This window comes from Phyllopteryx taeniolatus, chromosome 17 (assembly GCF_024500385.1).
Source record: "Phyllopteryx taeniolatus isolate TA_2022b chromosome 17, UOR_Ptae_1.2, whole genome shotgun sequence".
Taxonomy (NCBI): Eukaryota; Metazoa; Chordata; class Actinopteri; order Syngnathiformes; family Syngnathidae; genus Phyllopteryx; species Phyllopteryx taeniolatus.
This window is the reverse complement of record NC_084518.1, coordinates 14,024,100-14,047,898: the sequence shown is the minus strand read 5'-3', so window position 1 is coordinate 14,047,898 and position 23,799 is coordinate 14,024,100. Positions and strand designations below refer to the sequence as shown.

General features: G+C 41.6%; 1 long non-coding RNA gene across 1 annotated transcript; it reads right to left on the bottom strand.

Annotated features, from left to right (window-relative positions):
• Window positions 1–896: 896 nt before the first annotated feature.
• On the bottom strand, window positions 897–23,683 carry LOC133467272 (uncharacterized). Its single transcript, XR_009785177.1, has 6 exons — window positions 23,519–23,683; window positions 20,979–21,038; window positions 19,535–19,677; window positions 12,193–12,292; window positions 2,666–3,090; window positions 897–2,447 (listed from the first exon to the last, which is right to left on the bottom strand). It is a non-coding gene; the product is annotated as an uncharacterized LOC133467272 (long non-coding RNA).
• Between the last annotated feature and the right edge of the window lie 116 nt (window positions 23,684–23,799).

Below are 23,799 nucleotides of genomic sequence, written 5' to 3'. Positions count from 1 at the left end.
CTTTGCAATTGTACGTTGAGGAACATTGTCCTTAAACTGTTCAACTATTTTCTCACGCACTTGTTCACAAAGAGGTGAACCTCGCACCATCTTTGCTTGTGAATGACTGAGCAATTCAGGGAAGCGTCTTTTATACCCAATTATGGCACCCACCTGTTCCCAATTTGCCTGTTCACCTGTGGGATGTTCCGAACAGGTGTTTTGATGAGCATTCCTCAACTTTCTCAGTCTTTTTTGCCACCTATCCCAGCTTTTTTTGGAAAGTGTTGCAGCCATAAAATTCTAAGTTAATTACTATTTGCTAAAAACAATCAAGTTTATCAATTTGAGCATTAAATATCTTGTCTTTGTAGTGTATTCAATTAAATATAGGTTCAACATGATTTGCAACTCATTGTATTCTGTTTTTATTTATGTTTAACACAACGTCCCAACTTCATTGGAATTGGGGTTGTATTATTCTGTGCTGCAGTGATCAGGTGAATTAAAAGGGACACAATATCTCACACGCACCCACTCACACATATTATACACACATAAACACACAAACACACACGGTACCAGGTAGCCTAAATGTCTCCCCAGGAAGTGGTACGAAACCACATCTAGCATATTACTTATGCCTACATATCCCGACATGTTTGAGCTGCAAAAAATATAACTCCTTAAAACCTCCGGTTGCTCGAGTATATCCCAAAAAGTCGTCGCAGGGCTTTCCACATCCCGATGAGAGGCGCTAGCCATCAGTTTGCTAACGGGCTTCCGGATGGTGCGGACGGGCGGCTGGCTCGTCTGCTGCGTCACGTCCTGGTTTGGGGTTGTGTCAGTGTGTAGGTCCACATAACAGAGACATTTCAGGGAAAGTTAACCGTTTATTAAACACGGCAGCACACATCATACAGCCTGTGGCTCACACTACATGATATACATTTGGGGGCATATGCTTCCAGCCAGTCATGTAACCACGATGCTATACATTCCAACATATTACGATAGTCTCAATAACACCAAATAAATGACACTTGGGAATTAAAATCACTCCGTGGCATTCAGGGAAGCATACAATAGCTCGATAGCTAACCGCACGTTCTAGTGGTAAAAAAAAGGGCCATGTAATTATAACTCAGCAACTCGCAACTGCGTCGGATAGCCACTGATGCGAACAAAAGGCGCTCAGTTCTAATACAGTGGGAGAATGGCGACTCATGCCGGATGCCAAAGTGCGTCCTCAGTCGCCATTTTAGCCACAAACTGAAATGGGGAGAAAAAAAAACTTTAATGCTATAGCTCCACAATTCAGTTTTCCACTGTTCTCAGTCTTTGCACGTTTTCAGCAATTATCTTCAAATGTATGAGGCACTCAGAATCAAATATCTGAATTCACTTTTGAGGGTCTTTAATTTAGGCTGATATTTAAAGGGATTCAACAACACAGCTTTAGCCTGCTTTAATCTGGGTTAGTTTTAACAATTTTGGAAACTTTTTTTTTTTTTCAAAAACATTTGCCAGAAAACTGTTGCCCTCCGATTTGTATTACATTGTGATTGCCCAGTGTTTCCAGTGTATGGCTTAGCGAAATGTTAATTACAATTGGACAAAAGAATACAGTCTAAAATTCCCAACATTCATAATTTGACTGCAATCTAAAAAAAACGTCTAACAAGGTTATGTTAACATCGAAGGTGAACCAGCAACACATTCGAACCCTTGCCGATGGAGACATAATCTTATTTTCCGGCGGCGCTATGACTGAGACGTGTCATCCGTTCGGCATCAGAATGTGGCATTGAGCTATAAATGGATTCGCCGCTCTATTTATAGCATCACTGGATGTGATGGTGGGCGGAAGGCACCGTCACTCGACACCGAGAAGGTTCCGACCTTCTCTCTCTCACTCTCTTTGTGGCCTTCGCATGCTTCCTGATATGGGTTACCCTCAAAAGTGCTTGCGTCATACACTGCATCATACAGCAATACATCCCCACAAGGGTTCAATCCTGACTTAATATCAGTGAATGGAATATCATATTCAATAGGAAGTGAGGAAGCACACAGGCATGCATTTATGAGTGTGTGTGCGTGCGTGCATGTGAGAGAAAGTGTCAGTGTATTACTAAATATCGCCTTGTTTCCCTGGTAACACTTGAGGATCATACCAATAGTGTTAGCGAATAAATATTACATAGCATCCTATTTCTGTTCTTGGCCTCTCATGGCCAACATGCATGAAGGCGTCATTTGAGATCCTTTGAGCGGACGAAATTGAGCGATCAGCCAGGTGGAACAATTCGCGATGGCTTTTGTGCCGCATCCACATGTCTCGCGACGAGCCTCCGGTCAGGGGGGTATCTCAGTGTATGGGGGAGACATACACAACGCAGCACTGTGGAGGGAGCAGCAGAAGACCTTGGTGGAAGAAGGAAGAGGGGCTGCGGATGGTGGGCAGTCTGATCATGCAAAAAAAAAAAAGAATAAAGGGGGACTTACTGGAATAGACTCCAAAAACGTTTTACCGTGCATACAATGCTTAACAGATCTATAAGACCAGCACCAAATGCAAGCTTTATGCCACAGACAGTATTGCAACACAAAAGTCTTTTGTTTTTTTCCTTTCAGATGAAAACGTGTCGTGTAAGAGGCCGCTTAAGGTACCAAAGCACAGCACCTCCATCTGTTACCGCTGGTCACTGTTTACATCTTGAAGAGGTGTGGTCATGTCCGTCTGGAGTTTTGGATAGCAGCGAGCAAGAGCATTACTGTACAAAGTGACAAGACCATCAAAGGACGTTTTTATGACTGCGACCTTCAAAAGAACAGTTTGATGTGTTCAAAGCATACAAACACACCACAGGAGACAGAGAGAGGCTGCCTGCGAATGGCAAGTTCAGCGTAAAGACAGCCAGAGATGACGCCTGAGAGAAAAGACCTCCAAAAGGCATCTGATATTTCCCATCAAAGAGTTTAAGCCTAACCTGCATCGTGTTGTTATTCTCGCAGTGACTCCCTTCAGGTGTTGGATTGATTGATCCCAACACTTCCCATGTGTGTCTTTATAGCATACACCTTCCATCCAGACACATGCAGTTGATTCTGAAAAAAAAGTAGGCACAAACTGTACTTAACTCTGTGCATAGACGCTACAATAAATAGTTAACTGTTAAGGCCATTTGAACTCTGTTGCTAATCAAAATAGCAGCACCTACCGAACCACATATACAGTCTCTCAGCTGAATTCAAGTGTGCAGTTTATTATGGCAGGTAATGGCTTATTAATTAATCATTATGGAGAAGGGTGCTGGGGGTGAGGACAGCGCTTCTTTCCTTATAGAATTACACACAGATGGTCACTTTCCCCAAATAACGATCATCAGTGTAGAACATCTCTCAATATTCCTCTAACATCTGCAATACTAACACTAATCATGTAAAACTGTGAGGGACAATATGCATGTTACAGCATCGTTTTAGCCCCCCCCCCCCCCCCCCCCCCCCCTAAAAAAGCAAATGCAAATACAGTATTACACAAACTGTAAATACTTTGTAAATTATACACAAAGATTTCCAAGACTAAATAAATCACAGCACATCAAAATATTACAGTCATAAAAATTGAAGCAAATTGACTTATTGCACCTTTCTGACTTCAATCCATTCCTTTTCTGTACCGCTTCTCCTCACTAGGGTCTTGTGCATGCTGGAGCATAGCCCAGCTATCTTCGGACAAGAGGCGGGGTACACCCTGAACTGGTCGCCAGCCAGTCGCAGGGCACACACAAACAAACAACCATTCGCACTCACATTCACAAATAAGGGCAAGTCTTCGATCAACCTACCACGCATGTTTTGGGGATGTGGGAGGAAACCGGAGTACCTGGGGAAAACCTACGCAGGCCCGGGGAGAACATGCAAACTCCACAGAGGCGGGGCCGGGATTTGAACTCAGGTCCTCAGAACTGTGAGGCAGATGTGCTAACCACCGTCCCACCACCTTTCTGACTTATTGACATATTGAAATGAAAACAGTATTTTTTTTTTGACAGAGACAGAAATATTGAAAGGTAAAAATCTGTATTTTATGTTTTTGTTTCACTTTTTAAATTGTTTAAAATCAATTAGAATGATTTTTTTAATTCTCAAGATTTAACATTCTAATTATTACACAATTATATAGTAAAACTAATATCACTTAACTAGAGTTGTTCAAAAATGAGCATCAACTTTCAGAAAGGCATTTTTAAAGAATAGAAAAAGTGTTTGTAAAGTTTCTGTATGGGCTAAAATCCTTTCATTTTTAACATCATACATACATGACTGTATATTACCTTCCTCATATTTCCATTTTAGAAGCTGTAGCCTTAAACTGCACATATGAGCAAGCTGTGAGCATTTGTTTCATTTTTATGAGTGCGTCAAGTGAGTATGGTGTTAATTAGAGGAGGTGGCAGTTGTGTGGGTGGTGTAGGTGTGTGGTGTTGGAGGTGGCAACCTTCCCCACACCTCACTAACTAATCCCCCTCATAACAAAGCCCTGCCTCTCTGCTCTGCTGGACACTGAGCCCGGCCCGACTCAAAAACCTGCTGTTTACAACGTCCCTACTCCTGCTTTTTTAAAGTATTTCATGGTTCTGACGAGAGGGAGATATCCGGGCTGGTGTGCGAATGTGTGTGAAGGGGGTTAGAGAGTTGCGGAGAAAGAAGCAAAAGAGGCCACAAAGGTGCTGTTTTGTCCAGCGGGAACAAGGGAGCTATTACACAAGACACGGGGAGAGGAAGGAAGGCAGGAAGGGAGGAAGGGAGATTGAGGAAGGAGGAGGAGGAGAAGGCCCAGTGGGGGATTAGCTGGCCGGACAGCTGCTCCCTCAGGGACTAAACATAAGAGACACTTTTATTCTGACAGGAAGACTTGACTCTCGAGAGTCTGGGAAGAACAAGAGGCTGGATTTTAAAAGAATAACATTCAGGGGGAATCTATAGTATCCCAAAAAAAGTAAACACCGCCCTCAAATGCACGCTTCTTTTTTCCATCGGGAAAAGTGTAATTACTTCGGTTCATAGGCGCTGTTTTTTATACACTAAAGCAGGTTGCGAGATGAGTGTCGTCGTTCAAAAAAAGAGAGTTGCACTGTTTATTGCCACGCCCAGCTGAAGTTTATTGTCAAACTAAATATAAAACAAAGACAATTACACTTTGTTTATTTAAAACGACCACTTAGCTTAGCATTTACTCCGCTAGCTTAATGCTAACACAATGGGAAACATCATGGGCAACGATTAGCATCTACTATATGTCAGTGTAATAACCCTTTAAGCAACTGGTATTTGAACACAAATGGTACACACTCATGTTGACAGACAATATAACAGTACTCACAGTCACATTTTCTTTATCCTCTCCGAAGATCGACTAATACTTTATTACTGCTGAGGAGTTGTGAAATCTCCTCTGGCTCCATGTATGCATGTTTTCGGATGGCTGTCTCATACTGCCCCCAGATGCCCAAGACACATACACCAGAATTAGCCCTGCACTAAATTGTTAACCATGGATCCCCTGTTTGAACTCTGTGGCTAACCAAAACGGCAGTACCCACCGAAGCATATAAAGAGTCTCTCAGATGAACTCGTCTAGTGACTTACCGCATGTTGCAAGACAAGGTCCAGACGCGGCATTAAAGATGATCTTACGCTATGCGTCTTTAACTACGATTAGAGATGATGTATCAGTCAGTACGATATTTCCACATGTATTTTGTCATTGTTTTGAAAAGATGGTGAGGCCGGACAGAACATCTGGACTTCAGGGGACACTCCAGATGCTGAAGACTCCCTAGATGCGTTCCTTTCTTCGCATTCTTCACGAGCAGAGAAAGTTACTAAAATATCAGTTTACACCCATCTTTCATACATCATCCCACATGCCAAATATCTTACTTTTGGGAGCAGAGTACAGTACAAAAACATGCATTCACTGCTCAAAATGTTAGACACATATTTTAATAAAATCCAATACGAAAACCAAATCTGCCTTTACAAAGGCATTAATGCTCAGTTATGATTGATACTGCTACAGAGAATTAATTTACGATTTACGCAAATAGTACGTCATTGAATTTATTCATCTACAGATAGTAACAGGCGTATTTGAGGACATATGACAATAATAATAATACAGGAGCTGATCAAACCTTTTGTAAATCTTTAGGTGTTTGATTGACCCTGGAAAAAAGGTAATTTACAGACTACAGAATTTTGTTAAATTTTTGTTTGTTTGCTTTAGTGGTTGGAATGAATAGAATGACCAATATACTGTGGAGTGGGGTGGCAATATAATACAGCCAAACAGACACAATAGAAGAAGAGTTTCACAACTAAGTGACTAATACACCGTGCGATGCAACCGAACCCGACTGAAATGGACCATCGCCGAAAAATGACAGTCGGAGCCTCACACCCACACATTGAAGGATTGAGCCCTGCACATCTACCGACGCGCTACAATGGAAAAATGCGACCCTGTATCGGGTTTTGAGCCTCCACATAAAGTAGATTGTACTGTATGTCAATTGTCAAGGAAGAAGTGGGTTGCCACAAAACAGGGAGGGGATGAGAATAAAGACTAAAAGAGAGTGTGGATATTTTGAGAGGCTGCCTTGCCCCATTCACTGATTGTTTTGTTGGCGGAAACTATACGCTGCATTATCTCAACCACAAGTCTCTACAGTAAATAAAGTATTGTTGTAAAACACTATATGTGTACCATATATACGGTATTTGTAAGCCTTGGCAGTGCGGTGGCGGCCGACTGGGACTTGCTTAAGCTTAAAACCAATAAATGTAATTTTTGCATGTGAAAGCTCGTGCATTTTTGATTAGCTGTTACATCTGTGACGTTGCGATGCCGTGCATCAGCAATTAAAATTTTGAATTGCAACGACACCAGTGGCCGACCGTCGACCGCTTATGAAAGGTAGATGCCGTGTCACTCGATGGGCAACAGGCTTTAGTAAACTGCAGTAATAATAGTATTATTTATTTTTGCAGCGGATAAAACATAAAAGCCTGTGAGTAGTGTTACATAGTCTGTCTACATGTGATGTTGCAGCAATGTGTTAAAATATCAGTTGCTTCAAGCATTATACCCAACATATAGAATAATACCCCCCGACAAAAAAAAAAAAAAACAATTCCCTCGCCTATTCAACAATATGAGGGTCAAATTTTTAGGAACCCCTTTCAGGAAGATGAAGTGCATGTGGATTCAATATGGACTTGTACACCATATACTGTATATGACACGTATAAGCAGGTTCATGTCTTCCTGTGGGCTGCAGGGATGCGTTTAAGTGGCGGCTGACAGCCCACAGGAGCCGTAGCTCTTTCCAAGAAGACAATAATGATATCTCCATCGACGCACACCAGTAGGTCATTCTGACACAGCTCGCATGATGCCTGAAAGCATCGCGGAGGTATTCGCAAGATGACGGCTACGACACAGGGAGAGTTTTCGTCCCTTCCTTCCTCCGTCCCCATTTACCTCTCTGTCTTTTTCTCCATATGGCAGCCATTTGTCTGGAGGAGGTCTGTCAGACATAAATAATAGCTTATGAAAAAGCACAAGGAGTAGGTTGAGGGACAGGTTGGGGGGTGCGGCTCTTCATGAGGGACAGGAGTTCTCCAGAGGACTTGTGTCCTTCACTGGACACAAAGTAAGATGGTGCAGGGAGAGAAAAAAAAGGCAAATGGTAGCAGGAATCCGACAAAATTGCAGCATTTATCTGCTTTGCCTTTCACACAGGACCTGGAGAAGGTGGGATATTGAAGCACCAACATCTGATGTGAAGTACAGGGCTACCTTGACTTACTAATTTAATTTGTTCCATGACCAAACTCTTATCAAAATTTAACAGGCACGTGCACAGACATTTATGAGGCAGGTGCTGAAGCCAAAAAATAAGGGCACCCATCGCCAAAATTATTCACAAGCTGTAGATGTATTTTAAGTTAGGTATTAATTTCTGTTAACACAGTCAACACAGTCAGTAAAACTATTTACAAAGGATGTGAACGAAAGCTACAGTGGATATAAAAAGTCAACAGAGAGAGAGAGAGAGAGAGGAATAAAGAAAAAATGGGCTTCAGGCAAAGGGGAACTTTTCTCAAGCACCACTAGTGGTCTATCTGTGCATGCGCTTGCAATTTCATTAAACAATAATCCTATTGAAATAATTTGAAATTCCATTGATCCTTTGTATTCTCTTTTACTGTTTGAAACAATGCTGTGCAATTTCTATTAATTAAAAACAAGTAAAAAATAATGCGGCTGTTGGGAGACTGGAACGGACATTTCAGTTCATTTCTACTCCTTTCAATAGGGAACATTGATTTGATATACAGTCCCAGTAAAGTCAGTCACTAGTTTGGTCACTGAACAAATTAACGTGGAAGGTACCCCTGTATTTAAATACAGTATGAGAAAAGAAGCAAATACGTTATTAAAATATCAAATTATTGTTATTTACTTGTATTCAGAAGTTTTCGTTTTGGAATGTTATAACTACTAAGAGAAGCCGGCCCAAATTTGTGTGGAAAAAGATTAATTCAGTTTGAAAATCCTCATTGCTTTTCGAAACGGTCAAATTTTGAGCATTCACTGAAATTGAAAGTGTCTGCATTAAAGCACTTCATGAAGCTGGACGGTCTAACAAACGTTTACCACTATTTTCTTTTCTTCATAGCATTAGATCAATTTAATTCAACTAAGGCGCAAGTCCTTTTGTGAAAAAAAAAAACATCTGACATGAGATCTTCCACTGTATCTCCAAAAGTTATGAATTTTACATCTTTAAGTCAGAACATTTGGAGATACATGCTTTTCATTGCAAGATAGTCCCAGTAGAAGTCAGTCCTTCCATCACTTTTTAGTTTCCCGGGTATTGATGTCCATGTTGCGTTCTTTAATGAATGGACCGACCAGGAAGGCAGGAAGAGCCTGGAGAGAAATGGCAGAGAGGGACGAGTGCAAGGCAGAAAGAAAGAAAAAAAGAAACACATGAAGTGTCTTCTCAAGTTTGTGTGCGCTGATTTTCATCTGAAACCAATTAGTTCCCAACAACACAGATTTTTAAAAACATCCCTGCATTTTCCCCCCCTCGTCCATCCATTCATGTGTCAACCTCTGCACATCTCTGCATGTTCCTGTGTGCGAGCACATTTGTATGTGTGTGCGCGCACGCAAGCATCGTGATTAACATTCGCCCCAATTCGCTGAGGGACATGCATTCTAAGCCCTTCCTTCCTGCTCCGAGTGGAATTCTCATTAGCTGATAACTACTTTTCAAGAGACTGCTGCATTCCTCCTCTGGATACCAGGGGCCTTGCTAGCAGGACCCCACAAAACATACACACACAAACACACACACACGCACACAGTCATCAGAGCGCTGACAGGCAGTGATACAAATGGATTCAGATACACTTTGCGCAGCTTGTAAATGCAATTTGGAACTTTTTTCCTTTTACTTTAGGGAGTTTCACGGCCCTACTGTGCGCCAATAAGGAGACCTGAAGTGCTTTGGTCAACGGGCCCAAAAAGTCATAAACGATGTCAAGTCACATATGGTAAAAAGTTAGTATTAAGAGTCGCATCTAACAATGATATCCATCCATCCATTTTTTTATAGTTCTGGAGTACCTCATTCGGTGACTACCGGTGAGTACCTGATTCAGCTGACTTAGGGTGAGACAAACAACCCAAACATTCACATGTATGGACAATTTCGAGTCTTCAATCAACCCTACATGTTTGTTCTTGGAATTTCAGTGGAAGTACCCGGAGGAAACCCACACAAGCAAGGGGAGAACACGTAAAAGCTGAGATTCGAACCTGGGACCTCTCAACTGGGACGCAGAAGTGATAAACACTATAGCACTGTGCTGCCAACAATATTATTAGGCAAAACATTTCACAAACTCTTCCGTTATACTGTTGAAAATGACTAGTGTGGGAAGGTTATGTAGCTGGACTGTCACCATAGCGACGACGATGAGTGACAACCAGTCATGGTGGGAGTGTGTGCTCACTTATCACGGCTCTTGAGCAACACGGCTTTTTTCTCAGGATCAGGAAAACCTGAAGGCTATGTTTCTACCGGGATGAGCCTAGAAGGGGTTATGCACCACCAACTTCCGCTTTTGACCAAACAGGACGAATCATTTCGTTCATGTGACTGGTGGAGCCCTACGGCAGGACACCGGGACAAAGCACCTGTGGAAATATGACATCTACAATGTCTATTGTTTTGCTTTTTGGCTTCAAGAGCCACCAAAGATGACAAAATCCAATGTTTAGGTTTCATTCTTGTTAACACATATCATAAACCCAGCCCTAAATAAATGATATCCATGGATTTAACTTTTGTCCAAAGACGCCAACTTTAAAGAAAACAATATTCAAGCAAGTTCGGGTTCAAACCATCATGTCGTCAGCCCGTAGTTATCATGCACACACAAGAGGTTTGCCAACCTGCTTTCCGGTTTGGTCAAGTGACAATCCGCGTAGGACCCATAATACATTCATTGACGGTTAAGAATTTGGTGGAATTGGTTTTAAAACGGAGTGCACTACGCTGTTGATTCAATCTCAACTAGTTTGCCGCCAAATGGCTGTGTCCGGTCAGCCACGGAAAGTTGAGCTACATCCGCACAGACCATATCGCACGCTACTAAATCTGACTATGGCACTGAATTAGGAGTACAGAACAGTCAGAGAAAGCGTCTCCCATCCCAAGTATTACAGTATATATCCATTCATTTTCTGTACCGCTTTTCCTCACTAGGGTCGCGGGCTTGCTGGAGCCTATCCCAGCTGTCTTCGGGCGAGAGACGGGTTACACCCTGAACAGGTAATTTTTTCATATTTAAATTGTTAAATTGCTTTCACACAAGGCCCCTTTAGGCCCCTTCACACACAGGGGGAAGGGATGGGCAAACGTGACAGGCTGTGATTGCCACCGAGATTTTCAAAAGTGAAAAAAACATTGCAGTCACGGTGCAGATGAGAAACCTCGGCGGCTGTAATAATCAAACAAAATGTATATAGCGCTTTTCATACATACAATACAACCCAACGTGCTTTACATGAATTAAAATCAACCCACCCACCACTTATCCAACAAGGACACAGACACACACACACACACATAAAAAGAGGTAAAAAATAACTAGTAATGACCTCAGACATACACGCTCGCACAAGTAAAAAACACAATACTGAAATGACCTAAGAAACCTGAGGCTGGGCACGGAGCATTCAGGTGAGGAAACACCATCTCAAGGATGTAATAAAAGGGGGTGAACAGAACTAAACCTGACGGTACATAATCAAGGGGTATCAACCTGGAGGCAGTCCGTAAATGCTGACTACAACTCTTCTGAAGCTAAGCCATGGGTTTTAAGTTGCCTACAATGCAATGGCATATCTGTCTATAACGCATAATTTTGAATGTCTGTGTGTATGTGTGTGTAAGAGAGTGTGAAAGACAGAGCATGTGTGCTGTGCAATGTGTATGTGAAAAAGAAGCTAATGTATGTTTTGGTACAAGAGCTGGCTTAGTGAATTAGCTGCTGACAGAAAACTAATATTACCAAACGCATGTTGAGTGCCAGTATGTGCCCACCTGCGCCGATGCCAACTCTGGAGCCCGGCCCGGCAGAGGAGCTTCATTCGACTTTGTGGGAAACGCGAGGGGCCCGTTCAGAATGTGACGGGCCACAAGGGAACGTAACGGCAACCACGGGCGGAACCAAAGTGCACCTTTGAACACTTGGGTACTCAGCCATACTGTACTGAACCTGCTTCACAGCTAAGCGAGAGAACATTTTGAGAATTTAGTTTCTTTGTCATCTCCAGCACACCTCATTGACTTTCCTCTGATGTTCAACTATGCATTGGAGCTGGATTGGACCTCAACGTTCCAAAACACTGCTGAGAGTTCTGAATAAGTGAAGAAATATGAAAAGATGTCAATGCTGACAAGTGGGGGGGAAGAAAAAAAAACATGCAGCAAGTGAAAGTGAGTGGGGGTATGGATGCATGTGTCCCAGGTGTGCATGTGCAAAAAGGTGGCGGGTGAGAGATTAGTCAACAAATGAGCATCTGGGTCATATTCTTCTTCCTTGCATGTGTCAAGTCACCTCCGGGCCGCAACATCTGCCTTTGCGCTCTTGCTCGCTCACACGTCACCTTCCACAAGCTTAGAATTCTCCAACGAACTGTCACACTTCCATTGCGCTCCTGCGAACACATGGAAATATTATTTTCTCTAATAATATGCAATCAGTGTCCTGCTTGTTATTACACGGACTGATGAAGGGAATCCGTAGCATTTTTCAAGAACAAACCAAGTGACTGCACAATGTTCCGATACAGACTCCCAAAGAAAACCATCCGGACACACTTCGGATGAATTAACAGCCTAAACAATGTGGATTTTATTGACCATAACTGTCATGTCATCAGATGACACGACAATGGCAAAAACAAGTAGGAGCATCCGGAAACTCGTCCAGATGTGTGTTAAGCAAGTATGGAAAATGTAATATTTACTCAGGGGTTCATGCCAATGTTTCATTTTCTTTGTTGAAATCGAAAAATAACATCTTTTGCTCCATAATGACGTGTACTTGAGACATTCATTATTCTTATTGCATCTTTTCTGGTTATTTAAAGGACACATATCATGGAAGATTGCATTTTTAATATCTTGTACACAATTGCTTGTCAGTGACAATCTCAAAGGTTGACTAATTTCCCATCCGCCAGTGAACCTTGCACTTGCAGAAAAATCAGGATATGCCAGCATTTGCACACTGCGCTATGAAAATAGAGCCCTTAGTGTAATTCGGCAACTAGGTGATAAAGTGCTGCCTCCATGAGTGAAGATTCAATCAATGATTTCACTGTCCATGAGGGCTCTTTTTATTTTTTTTAATAAATTGTAGACTGGTCGTCATTGCAACGCAAAGCTGTACTCACACGTTGGCGCTCAAATAGTAGAGGGCGGGGCTCATTTTGCATGACACAGGAAAGCCCACTCAAAAAGTCTCCTATATTGTTTTTTATCCTTGGGGTATTTTGGATAAAGTGGCATTTAGTACATTAAGATGCAATATGGCTCCTTTAAATGATGCCACATCATATTGCAAATCATTTAGCTTCCGGAGGTGCTGTTGATTTGGTTAGCAACAGAGTTCAAAGTGGCTCAACAGTTAAATCATGAACTAAGGTAAATACAGTTATTGAACTAGTGTTCAAGTTGGGAGGTTACATTTCTTAAGATTACCCATTAAAGTGGCTCAAAGGACATCTTGGCTAACGCTCTCGTAGGCAGACGCGTAGGTCAGTTTGTCTGCGCTTGCATCTATCTACCTGCGACTATGTCCAAGGCTTGTGTAGTGGTGTAATGGGCCAGCGCTACCACCCACTTAGCCCTCATTCAACTCATTTGTCTGGCTCCTTTCCCTCTGCAGGAACACTTCCCCTCAGCCTGTAAAATGATCACCGGACGACTGCTTGAGTCGCCTCTCCGCTTTGCTTTCCACTCATCTACTCTGCTGCTATTTTCCCTTTTGCTCAAGTAGCTTCCGTCCCACCTCCTTCCTTCCTCCTGACATGCAACCTTAATACGCTATAAGGCAGCTCTCAGGCCTCTCAGTCAGCTTTTGCAAATGGATGCCCATCCTCAGGGATTTTTACTTGCACCCAAACTGTTCAGATCATTTTTTGAAACAGTGTCCCAGGCAATGAAACCAAAAAATTCTTAGATACCCATGATTTTTTCAGTTTAATTTCATAATTTCTAAGGGAGTTTATTTACTCAACTAAAGATGGGGTTGGCATCTATTAGGTCAGTGGTTCTCAAAATGTCCTTAGCTGGCAAGTACCACCATAATGATCAGCATTAAAATACAGTAACATAGTAGTAAGTGTTATTAGTCCTAAAAGTGTATTTAATATTATTTTAAGCCTCGGTAACGTTATGCCTAGTTTTAACATTAGCACTATGCTTACAGCTCTTAATGATAAAATGCAAATATATTGTACCTAAAAGTTAAATACAACTGAACTCTTGCCAACAAATGTAGTGTACTGGTTAATTATATATGCAAAGTTTGAAAATTGAATTTAGTGATTGTTTTATGTAGCACTAGAGGGAGTCAGGTGGTAAACCTCTCACGATGATGCAGAGAAAGGTCCGCATAGCTATTGGCAGCATCCATCCATCCATCCATTTTCTAAACCGCTTCTCCGCACTAGGGTTGCGGGCGTGCTGGAGCCTATCCCAGCTATCATCGGGCAGGAGGCGGGGTACACCTGGAAACTGGTTGCCAGCCAATCTCAGGGCACATATAAACAAACAACCATTTGCACTCACATTCACACCTACGGGCAATTTAGAGTTGTCAATTAATGCATGTTTTTGGGATGTGGGAGGAAACCGGAGTGCCTAGAGAAAATCCACGCAGGCACGGGGAGAACATGCAAACTCCACACAGGCGGGGCCGGGGATTGAACCCCAGTCCTCAGAACTGTGAGGCAGACGCTCTAACAAGTCGGCCACCATCTATTGGCAGCAGTGGAAGTTAATAGCTGATCAGCTGCTAACAAAAAGCGTATCACAGTATTTCATTTTATGTCAAGTGAAACTGGAGTTTAGAATGAAAATTATGGTGAAATGCAGGCAAATGGAAAGCAGTGAGAGAGACCTAAAAAACGTGAACATAAACGCACTCAACATTGTGGAGCGATCGGTTAAAGACAATGTAAATGGATAAAGTTCAAAGATCGAAGTTTGTTTTCCGTGCAACTTTGTGTTGCTGTGAACCTGCAAAGCTGATGGTTAATGTAGTATATGCATGCCAGGCCAGTAATTGGCAGTGTAACTTGTGATGAAATACCACAGGATGCTTACTATCGTGAATGCAGCATCCAAGTCAGATCATTTTGTCTGGAAGGACAGATAGGTTGTTATTATTGGTAGGTCAGACACAATTTATTTTAAATACTTGATTGTCTGATATGTTTCCTATCAAGGTTGCCATTAAACCCAATAAGACAGGCAGACTAGTAACTGTGGACTCGGTCTGGCCGCTGTGCAGGAATGTTGGCTTTTTCCTCCCTTAGGTAAATCTTTTATGGAAAACGGTTTGTGGCTTTAGCCAGCACTCAAGTAGATGTTTGTGGAAGGAAGTGCACCTTCCATAATTTATGTATTAACTATGAGTTTGTGTCCAGTTGTGACATTTTCTTGGGAGAATTGTTAATCGCCTCTCTTGGTCAGTGAACTGTGAAATTGTTAAGAGAGTGCACATTTGGCATGTGGCCAGACTTCACACGTCCAAAGATAAGATCATTGTGTGAATTCTGTCTCATTATTGTGGAAGTACAATTTGGACTTCAATCAAAATGTTCTGAAAAAATATTCCTCATTAATCAAAGAAAACTTTGAGTCGTCAAGTGGCTAGAGCTCCAGATGTCACTCACTACGCCACACCCCTTAAAGGCACACAACACACAAATGTACTACAGTGTCTGTGTGTGACTTTCAGCTTAATTATAAAACCAGTTTATTTCTTTACATACTGTTTTATTGTTTTATCATGTTTTTATGTTTATATTTTTCATTAAAGTGCTACTTTTCTTTCTTAAAAACGTAACAAAATATTCTTGTTTTTGCTAGAACGGATTAATGGCATTTCAATTCATTTCAATGAAAAAAATATATATTTGATATACAGTACGAGTGACTTGAGTTTCGAGCATAGTCACTGAATCAATTAAACTCCTATGTCAAGGTACCACTGTATTCAAATATGAGAGAACATGGAAACGCCACAGTGGAAGGCATACGCAGAACTTCAGCACTATGAGACACACGTGTTGACCAGTATCTCATTACGGTGCCTCCACGTAAAACAGTCAAGGTTAAATCGAGACACAGTATCTAGTATCAATAAATGCAGTGTCACTACTATTACTACTGCATCTTTGATAGCTGGAATTTTGACTTTGGCTTTCCATAGCACATTTCTGAAATTTCCAACCTCGCTTTTCTTGAATGTATATAATACCACTGCACTGGCAAGGCAATACAATCTGATGGTGCATTCAAGAAAACTGGTAAGTCTGAAATTTTAAGACTGCTACTCCTACTAGAAACAAAACAAAGGCTAACGTATTGCACTCATCCAAAGCCACTTTATGTTGATGCTCTACCGCATCTTTCAGATCTGATGTCGAAAGTGACAAATGGAATATTTCCTAGTGTGGGTATGCTGTCATGCTAATTACAAACAAAGCCAGATCGGACATATCGTGATGTATTGCTTGGTGCAAATGTGACTTTTGAGGGTACCACCAGTAACAAGATCAAGAAATGTAAATTGTGTCCAAGTCTGAAATTCAAGGTTTTTGCCCAGTTTGCAGCCCTCAGAGCATCGACAAGACAGAACTGTGCTGGTCGTAGGATCCAGCTGGAGCGTTTGCAGCAAGAAGCCTTCTAATGACTTCAGCAGAAGAGCTTCAAACATCCTCTCCGCTGTCGCCAGAGCCAGGTTGGCTAATGTTCTGAGCTGCCTCTCAGCCATTTGGCGTCTTTTGAGTAGATAAAGCATGCAATGTTCTTTCAGTAGCAAGACTAGCTGCTAATGATGGGATGTTCTGAAAGTTAAGAGATACTGGACAAGTTTGCTTCAGTCCTTAAAAGCAAGAGAGCCTGTTTCGGGAAAGCACCACACGTTTCTATTGGTCTGTCTGTTGTGGTGTCACAACCTGTGAATAGTCCACATGCATGTCTCTGGCCACCTGTTGAACCCATGAATCTGGATTGCTCCAAACATCTGCTTTCTTTCAACACACTTGATCTGGGATGCGAGGGTTCATAACGAAAGAATACAAAGCTTTGACACATTGGCTGAGAGTCAGACTGGCTTTTGACTTCTCCCTCTCCTGCCAAACTCCAAGGTGATGAGAAAACCTCTCTTGAAGGAAGTATTCCCAACCTTCGTTCTCTACCACATTCGAGTCTAGTTTGTTAACATTTGATGAATGGCATCCTATCTTGCAGGCATATGGTCTTAGCGTTTTCCTGCTAAGTACACTTCTGGCATAAAATCATGACTTTTCTGGTAGTCCATTGACTGCTATTTTGTCAGGTCCATCGCTGTTGCAAAATAGCGATTCCAGACAGTGTTGCCATTGCTGCTTTTTCAGCCAGGAGGACCAGGAAAGCTTCCAAACAGACACTACTGTATGGCCCCCAGATACACTTGTCTGTCCACAAAACTGAGTTTCCAGCCATTACTTCTACAGTCCTTTCTTCAGTCAGTAGGGGCAAAAAAACTAAACCAGGTTCCTTGCCCAGAGAGAGAACAAACTCTACACAGGAAGACCAAAGGAAAAATTCAAACCCAGAAACTCTGAATTTTGAGGTAGTTGCGCTAATCACTTTCTCACCATTCTTCCTCAGTGTAGACCCATCTGTTGTAACCTTACAATTACAGTACAGTAAACAGCTTACAGCTAAACACACAGACAAGTCAACAATTGTGATGAAGAGGAAGAATTACTGAAATGGTGCAGTCTAGTGCAAAACAATGAATATTTGATTGCACAGCAAAGCAGAGGAGTTGCATTGTTAGTGCCGAGGCTCTGGGTCAGTCTGCGCTGGAGGATAACGCCGATGCTACACAGGCCGAGGTTTCGAAGAATAGTGCTTCGGTGTTTACTGACCCGAAACCACTGGATCGACGCAGTGCCAACATCAACTGGCAGTCGTAGATAGGTTTAGCGATGCTCCGCTGAGCTGCTGTTACGGATTCCACTGGTTTTGATGCTGTGTTAAGTCCTAGTTTGGTGAAAGCAGCCACAGCAAACATAGGAATTAACATCTTATCTGTGCTAGCCTGCGGACTTCCACCTTCTACCTTCTGCCATGGCAACTATTTTGTTTTTTGTTTGTTTTTGTTTTTTTTGGCACCAACACATTTTGGCTAACAGTTACTGCTCATTGTCTCAAAGAGACACTATAATACAATACATAGCATACATACTGTAGACAATATTTGCCACAAATAATAACATGAATAATTTTCAGACATTTTGCTATGTTACAGAAAACCAGAAATAGTTTTTCCAAAGACAACGAAGGATATGTTTAAAAATATATATATACAGTGGGTACGGAAAGTTTTCAGAACCCTTATATTTTTCACTCTTTGTTATATTGCAGCCATTTGTTAAAATCATTTAAGTTAATTTTTTTCCTCATTAATGTACACACAGCACCCCATATTGACAGAAAACAAACAAAATTGTTGAAATTTTTGCTGATTTATTAAAAAAGAAAAACTGAAATATCACACAGCCATAAGTATTCAGACCCTTTGGCAAATGGCTGCAATATAACAAAGAGTGAAGAATTTAAGGGGGTCTGAATACTTTCCGTACCCACTGTATATCTGCCAATGAATGCCAAACCACAAATATGCGGAGGTCCGCGGTGTAACCAATAAATGCAGTTTCTCCACCATTAATAACTGTATCTTGGATAGTAGGAATCTTGACCTTTTTTCTGCCATTTTGTCAGGTCCAGAAAATGGATTTTAAGCCTGCAATTCCATGGTCCCTTTTTCACTCAGTAGTCACTGACCAGACAGAAAAAAATAATACAATGACACTTTTACCTGGCGGCGATTTTTGGGCTGTCACAAAACCAAAGGTTTGAACTCCTAAGGCCCCTTTCCCATCCAGGAAAACCGGACAACCCCCACATTGAAACAAAAAAAACCTCACTTTTACCTGATGTAATTTTTGCAGTCATTTTCAGTCCTTGGTTGTCGCAAAATAGGGGTTCCAAACTTTCCAAACACACACCAAGGCTCTGGCCAGACTCAAAAGTGGCTTTCCCAATTTTCAGGTCCATGACATTCCCACACCAGGGGCCCTGGTCGGGCTGGAAAATGGTATATCATCCAATGTTTTCCATTTTCAAACATTTATCTATTTTGTGGCTGTCACAAAATACAATTTCAAGATGCAAAGGCTCCTTTTCAAACAGAACAACTGGCGAACCCATACCAAGGACCCCCCCCCAGTCAAAACAAAAAACGGCATAGCATAGGTCTCACTTTTACCGGGATGTCTGTTTTTCAGCCAAAAACAGGGTTTTGAACCTTCCAATCACACACCAGGGCCCTGGCCAAACTCAGAAGCGGGTTTCCTGATTGTCAGGAACAGGACATTCCCACACCAGGGGCCTTGATCAGACAGACAGAAAAATGCAGTTCATATTTTTTTACTGCAACATATCAGGGCCCCAACAGGACCCACAGAATTTCATAAAGTCCCGGTCCCCAACAGGACCCACAGAATTGCATAAAGTCCCGGTTTGGTTCCAATTTTTTCAGGTCCGAACAATAAGAGTTTCATCTCCTGTGTACTGTACGTATACAGTAGATCCATATCCGGTTTACTCACTTGTTACACTGGGGCTATTACAGTGTGGCTTGGATTTCTCCCAAGCGTTCCAACACAGAGAAGATCTTTGTTCCGTTTTGAACCATGAGCAATGAGAGTCTCATGGAAAAGCAGAACCCGAGTGTTCCCAGGATCCTTTTCACCTGCACCGGGGGGAAAAACGGAGAAAGAGCAGGTGATCCAGGGGATCCGATAGCCTAAACGTCACTGTAGTCATTTACAGAAGACTGAATAAATGGTTGTAAGATGCTCTTCTGCTCATAGATAACATTTTATCCATCCAATTTCGTTTGTCCACATTAGGGTCGTGGGTGAGCTGGACTTCGGCCTTCCAGTGACTTTTATGGGAGTGTTAAATTGGGGAACAATAAAATGTTATCTTTGGATTTGCCTTGCGACCAGATCCAGGATGTACCCCACCTCTCTCCCAAAGTCAGCTGGGATGGATTGTAGCTCACCCACGCAATAGAAGCGCTATAGAAAATGGATGGATAAATTCCCTGCACCACTTCTGCTTTTTGGACTTTGAAGTTCGAGTGTGCAGTACTCGGGTGTGTGCGTGAACATGTATGAGCGAACAAGGCCCCGATGTTAGTTAGAATATAAATTGGGTTAAGGTGAGGATTAGCGTTAAGGCTTCAGGAAATGAATGAAAGTCAATGTAATGTGCTCTGAAGGGATGTGATGGTAGGAACTCATCTAGACATGTGCGTGTGTGCGCGAGCTTGTGTGTGCGTGCGTCTTCTCAACATGGTCTCAGAAGAAGTAAATCACCCTGTCCAAAGTGATCACTGTGAAAACATCCCATGTGCATGCTGTGACAACCTCATTCCCCAACACACACACACACACACACACACACATACACGCACGCACTAGAACTATGATATGCATTGCGCTAGATGAGTGAAGGGGAACATAACAACACAATACAGTAGAACCTCTAAAAAAAAAAGAACACAATCCGTTGATGGTTGATTTACAACTTGTTCTAATTCAACAACTATTTTTCCCTTAGGAAGCATTTTAACATTTTTAGCTGTCATACATGTATAAAGAGAAGGTAATCAATGTACAATAAAACAAAAATAGATTAAATGGACTCAATTTTGAAGACACCAAGCAGATACATAAAGGTCATTTCCAAGCTACCTTATGAATTGCTGGGTTAAATTAATTTGTGTATATACATTTATATTTAATTGGATTGCTCATATTGTATTGAGCAGCCAGACTCTTTCCTATATGTCAGTCCAGTACAGAACAGTACAGTATAGCTGCATTTCTTGTTCTATTATCATCATTCTTTTGTTCTTTGCCATCACTGTTTTAGTTTTGTTTGACTTTTGAGGCATATTTTTCCATAAAACAATGAAGGAACTCTAAATTGTACCCTTTTTGAAGCGTTCGAATTTTAAACGGATATCTATTCAACTATACTTACCTCACTCGTTTACATCCCATGTCAGCAGCAGGCCTGTGAAACTGTTGTTCCACTCGACAGCTATAAATAACACAGAGACATCTGTGATAACATGCTATTGAAATCATGCAGATGAGCGTTTTGCAGAGTTGCATGCAAGCTGCATATTGGAGAGCTTGTCATTGATCGGGGGGGGGGGGGGGTGATGGTTTCCAGACAGGATGTCCAGTACTTCAGCTCAGCGAACATCTAAAGGAGTAAATAAAGCTTTTTCTTTGGCTGTTTTGGGAGAGGTTTTTGTGGGTGTGACACCACTAATACCAGTCATGGCAAAAAGGAAAAATGTGATAGAACCAGAATACGAAAGGAAGCAATTGCAGCATAGTGGCAGCATAGCATAGTTCTTATGTGAACTCACTCACCTTCAGGAGAAGCAATAAGCCTCCCTTTATTAGCTTGCTTAAAGTGTTAAAGTGTGTTCAGATTTTTCTTTGTTTTGGTGATACCAGCACCGAGGGATACCAGTGATGGCAAAAAGGTTAAATGTAAATTGCAATGGAAGTAATGCGACATAATGATAGCAGTCTTGGTGTGAAGTGACTCGCCTCCAGCAGAAGCAATAGGCCTCCTTCGACACATTCGTCACCACACCCGTGCCATCTGTTCACGGTGAATACACAAGGCATTGTTTTTAAGCTTTAAAGGAGACATATCATGCATTTTTCACCATTTAAAACAGTCCCAAGGTGTCTTACTAAAATGTCTGTGACATGCTATTGTCAAAATATTTCATGGATCAAGACTTATATCGGGTGATTGAAAAGTAACTCCCTATTTTTAAGTACTTGTAATTTATTTCGGAACTATAATTCTTACAAGAAATGAACATGAGAAGAAAGTGTAATGCATGGAGTTTTATTTAAAATTCGATATGGGCGCCAGCATGGGCCAGTTTCTCAAGCTGCCTGGGAACCGCATTAAATGATTTCACAAGGAACTCTTGTGGGATGGAATACTTCTCGTATTCTCCCTTCAAGTTCTTCCAAAGTCGTTGGTTTGGTAGAATAGACTTGCTCCCTTAATCATGGAACATACACAAAAAAAATTGAGAAAAATATTACAACATGAATAAATTAGAAGTATTTTAAAATAGGGAGTTACTTTTCAATCACCTTGTAGAACACTTTACAACCTATTTCTTGCCGTTTTCTGTCTCATGCAAGTGAGCCATCCCTCATGATGGTGATGCATCATAAATTTGCAAGAAATATATATGTGGCCCTTTTGGGATTACCTGCATGACCAGGCCCTGAGGTTGCAGAGCATTCCCAAACCATGATGCTCCCTCTATTATACTTCACAGTTGGGATGAGGGTTTGATTGTAGTGTGCGGGGACTTATTGTTTTTTTTCCCCACACAGCAATATATGTTCCTTCCAAACAACTCAACTTTGATTTCATCCGTGAGGACAATAATGAATATCCAAGCGCTCTTTTGTAAACTTCAAACCTGTAGCAATATCTTTTGGGACAGCAGTAGCAGTATCAATTCTTGGGTAACGTTTCACTTGTTCTCGATGTTAGCGTGTGACAATTAGTAGTGTCTTTAGCAGACACTAGGATTTTCTTTAACCTCCTTAAGCATTTTGCGCTGTGCTATTGCAGTCATCTTGGCGGGAAGGGCACTCTGAGGGAGAGTAGTAACAGTGGTGGATTTTCTTCATTTATAGGCAATCATTCTGACTGTTGATTGAAGTTATTAGATACCAGCTCTGGCCAAGTTCAAAATTATTAATTTTTGGGTATTCTGAGAGCACTTTTGTGCCAGGCATTGTTCACATCAGGCAATGCTTCTATACCAACACCTCCAATGTCATCAAATTGATTGGACTCTGGGTTGGCTCATTCCTGACTCGGATTCACTCTTGAAGAAGCCATTATTCTAAGGGTTCACATACTTTTCCTACCCTGCACTGTCAATGGTGACCAGTAAAATTTCAAAACATACTTGTTAAAGCAGACTGTCTATTGTTGTGACTGATGAAGATGAAGAGCACATCACATTTCATCACCAGTTTATGTCGAAATCCCGGTCATACTTTTTTCTTGCAACTGTAGGACTACACCATTGGAAACTACAGACAATGAACATATTGTTAAATTATTAGTTTTGCTGATTTTTTTTTCTGAAATACTTTTGTTTGATCAGTACATTGTGAATGTGTTCCCAATTAGCCCTCCTGCTGCTAGTACATTAGGCACCATGAAATAATTTAATTAAGTTCAGTTATAAAGCATAACAGCTAGAAAAGATTGCTTTATCTAATATAAAACATCTCTCTTGTTTAAAGCCAGTTTGAGGCTGTCACAAGTGTCCTGCAATAGTCAAGTCCTTTGATGGCTGCTGTCAAAGCAGAGTCAAGACACGGGTCAGTGGGTCACATAGCAACAGGTTGCAAAAGGCCACGCAGGATGGTAGAGGGAGTGAGGAAAAAAGAGGAAAAAGCAGCAGTGTAAAAAAAAAAAAAAAAAAAGAAAGACATGCTTATCGCTTGACCGACCTCGTCGGCAGCGCCATCTCAGCCTGTCGCCACCTTGAGTGACACACATCAGCGTGGCGTGGCGGTGGAGGAGGGCGATGCGAGGGATGGGCCGATGAAGTGGGAGGCGTGTGGGAGAGCTGCAAACCTGCGCGGAGAGCAACAATAAAAGGCAATATCGCAACCTTGCTGAGTATTATAGCAAGGAACTATTCAACTACAACTGACTAAGCTAAAACTATGAAAAATCACTCAAAAATGTAAATAGGATCATACATTTGCAATAAAAACAATTGTAAAAA